The sequence below is a fragment of the Galeopterus variegatus genome, unplaced genomic scaffold, assembly GCF_000696425.1.
Source record: "Galeopterus variegatus unplaced genomic scaffold, G_variegatus-3.0.2 Scaffold5086, whole genome shotgun sequence".
NCBI lineage: Eukaryota > Metazoa > Chordata > Mammalia > Dermoptera > Cynocephalidae > Galeopterus > Galeopterus variegatus.
This window is the reverse complement of record NW_007731197.1, coordinates 35,768-39,344: the sequence shown is the minus strand read 5'-3', so window position 1 is coordinate 39,344 and position 3,577 is coordinate 35,768. Positions and strand designations below refer to the sequence as shown.

At 42.8% G+C, this 3,577-nt stretch overlaps 1 long non-coding RNA gene across 1 annotated transcript in view; it reads right to left on the bottom strand.

Annotated features, from left to right (window-relative positions):
• Positions 1-3,577, bottom strand: part of LOC103604324 — an 11,893-nt gene that overhangs the window by 7,332 nt on the left and 984 nt on the right. The window lies entirely within an intron of this gene.

Genomic DNA, 3,577 nt, shown 5'->3' with positions numbered 1-3,577 from the left:
GGGGGGGGGGGGGGGGGGGGGGGGGGGGGGGGGGCGGAGAGGATTTTTTGAGTGTTTGCAGGAGTGGTTGGGGACAAATCAGAAATGAGGTTGAAAAGAGGGGAATAATGGACACATGCTTAAGTGTTTTGAGCCACTGCGTGGCAGGAAGAGTAATAAGGAGAGGCTGCAGGAGCTGATTTGTGAAAGACTAGGAGGCTCTGGGCTCTAGCAGAGATATCTTGAGCCCCGGACTAGTTGCCACCCAGTGCGTGCTGAGGGCTGTTCTTCACAGCTCCTCATTTTGCCATGGCCACTGTGTAGCTTTCAATCCTGACAGGGCACAGCTTCCCTGCAGAGCATGGTTGTGCTTAGTGGAACAGCAGCAAGCTCGTGGCGGATGGAGACGCTACGGGCAGCTGGGTAGTGGCCAAGAGGCTGGAGCAAAATACAATGGGAGGCCTTGTGCCTGAGCACATGTGAGGTACACTGCGTAGGCAATCCAGAAATAACTGGGGAAACTTCAAAGAATGCCTCAGAATTCTTGAATGAGCAGCCAGGGGCTCAGAGCTGAGACTGAAGTGTAAATGTTATCATGATCTCGTTTGTACTTATTGCTGGTGTGATCTAGTATATTAGAGTTTTATATACAGTGGAATTATTATATAGCTGTTATACAAAGCTTCTGCAGATCTATATTTATTGACATGGAAAGTGTTGCAGTCTAGTGATAAGTGACAGAAGTGGATTGCAAACTGAATGGGGCAAGAATCCCCAGTGCTGTTCAGGGACCTAGGCCCTGAGTGCACAGGGAAAATCTAGTAGCTGGCCTGCTGTGTTTGGATGGCCACTGACAGGATTTAAGACATGGTATCTGAAACCCACAGTAACAGAAAAAAAGTCTTTGGACTATTGAGGTTAATTTCTTAACGCAGAAAGGAATCTTTAGTTTTATTAATAAGAACATGAATGAGGGTAGGTAGTATACCAAGCAGTTAGCTGCTTACATTTAGAACAGTTGTACCAGCATTATCACAGAAAAGTACATGTGTATGGCAGGCACTGCTAGGAGCCAGTCTCGAGCTGTTCTTCCTCCATCTTATGAACACAATCGAGGTTTTTAGCTATTGGGCAGCAGCCTGATTCATAGGAGGCAAGCCCCTCCCTAGCCCTAATGGGTAAATCTTTTTTTTTTTTTTTAGGCAGCTGGCCAGTATAGGGATCCAAACCCTTGACCTTGGTGTTACAAGCTATGTTCTAACCAGCTGAGCTAACCTGCCAGCCCAATGGGTAAATCTTGATTATCCTGCATCAAACATGAGAAACCTATTCCCTTTGCCAGGAACTGTTTCAGGAAAGGGTCTGTGATACAATTCTGGCCAAGTTCAGGAAAGTTCTCTTGCTTTTAAAAACAACAGTCTCTCTTAGATGTGATGCTTGAGACTGCTGTAGCCATCTTACATCTGTGAGGTTTCCTTCAAAGAAAGAGCTGAAGGCCTGCAGTGGCAGAGTGAATGAAGAAAGAACGTGAGTCCTTGATGAGCTGGGCTTTTGTTTTTGTTTTTTCTAAAAGATGACCAATAAGGGGATCTTAACCCTTGACTTGGTGTTGTCAGCACCACCCTCTCCCAAGTGAGCCAACCGGCCAGCCCTATATAGGGATCTGAACCCATGGCCTTGGTGTTATTGGCACCACACTCTCTCAAGTGAGCCAGCGGCTGGCCCTCTTGATGAGCTGTTGAACTGCTGAAATAGCCAGTCCTGAAGCTCCCAACATTCAGACCTCTTGTTTTGATTCAGAGACACATTTTTACATTTTAGTATTCTTGAATGCAGGATATGTCTTCCAAGCAAGGACATCATAGTTTCAGTGAAATACATAATGTGAGATTTAAAAAAACAAACGAACAACTCCTTATTGTTGAAATCATTTTAAGTTGGGTGTTCTGAGTCAGTTATTCTAAATGATATCGACATTTCCCACATTTTTTTTTATAATAATAATTCCCTGGAAGAATGGATCGTGGCAAAATAGAGAAAATGAGAGGGTATGTGCAAGTTACCTTTCTGAAATAACAGCTATGTATATGAAGTATTGGCTCCATGCCAGGTACTGCTCTAAGCACGTTTTATACACTATCTCATTCGATTCTCACAGCAGCCCTATCATTATCCCCCTTTTGCAGCTGAGGAAGCCAAAGTGCAGAAAGGCTGAACAAATTTGTAAGTGGAAGCATTGAGATCCCTTTCTGAAATAACAGCTATGTATATGAAGTATTGGCTCCATGCCAGGTACTGCTCTAAGCATGTTTTATACACTATCTCATTCGATTCTCACAGCAGCCCTATCATTATCCCCCTGTTTTGCAGCTGAGGAAGCCAAAGTGCAGAAAGGCTGAACAAATTTGTAAGTGGAAGCATTGAGATCCGAACTCAGACAATCCAGCCTAAAAGCCAATGGTCTCAACCACCATGTTGTGTTTCCTAAAAAATTATGCAATGACAGTGAAACATTTGTACTTAACTCCAGTTATTTTAATTCATCCACCTAGAAACCCTGTCATGAAAACATAGAGGGTTTTTTCCCCTGAGATTTCTCAGGACCATGAAACAGTGCCATATATCCTGTTCAGCAAAAATCTGGAATCACTGAATGTAGATTAACTTTCTGGAGAAGGAGATATAATGTATTTATTTATTAAGAATAGACAACCCTGGAGTTGTGTATTATTTCTTTGCACTTCCCAAGTGTCCAGGAAGAAAAGCAATTCATTTTATGTGCCTGCTCTGCTGAGCCATTACCTCTAGTAAAATTATGACTTAATGGATTTTTTAAAAATAAAAATAAATGAATTTGAAGATTATGAAATATTCTGTGGCTCTCTTCTGCTATTTCCTGGATATGTCTTTCCATTCCCAGAAAGCTCTACCTTTGCACAACTGTTGCATAACCTTTGCTTCTGGTGGTATTTGTTCCCTTTGCCTGGAAATTCCCTTCCCTTCACCCTCTTCTCTGCTTAGCAAATTCCAACTCATACTTAAATGCCTCCTCTGTGAAGTCTTGGCTAAGATGCTGCTACAATCCCCAGCTGTTTCCTTCTGGCACCTTTCTTGTGGCAGGTGGTTTAGCACGTGTTCTGCAATCAGGTTGACCTGAAGGAAAGTCCCAGCTCTGCTGATTCTGAGTAACCTTGGGCAAATTACTTCACCTCTCCCTAAGTCTCATTTTCTCATCTAAAATGAGAGGGTGATCATCTGAACCTCACAGGACTGTTTCAAGACTGTGCATCGGAAGCCCTTCGTACAGTGCCTGGCACAGGATAAACACTCAGTAAATGGGAGCTCTTATTATTTGAACATATTTATTTTAACATTCATCCCACTGTTTTACGATTATTTGTTTTTATGTCTGGCTTTTCTGCTAGGGTGTGAGCAAGACAAGGATCAGGTCTTCATTCTTGTTTTGTTTTGAACTCTTTAAGTCATCTTTATTGAGGTATAATTAACATATGATAAAATGCATCCATTGAAAATGTATAGTTTAGGGGCTGGCCCGTGGCTCACTTGGGAGAGTGTGGTGCTGATAACACCAAGGCCA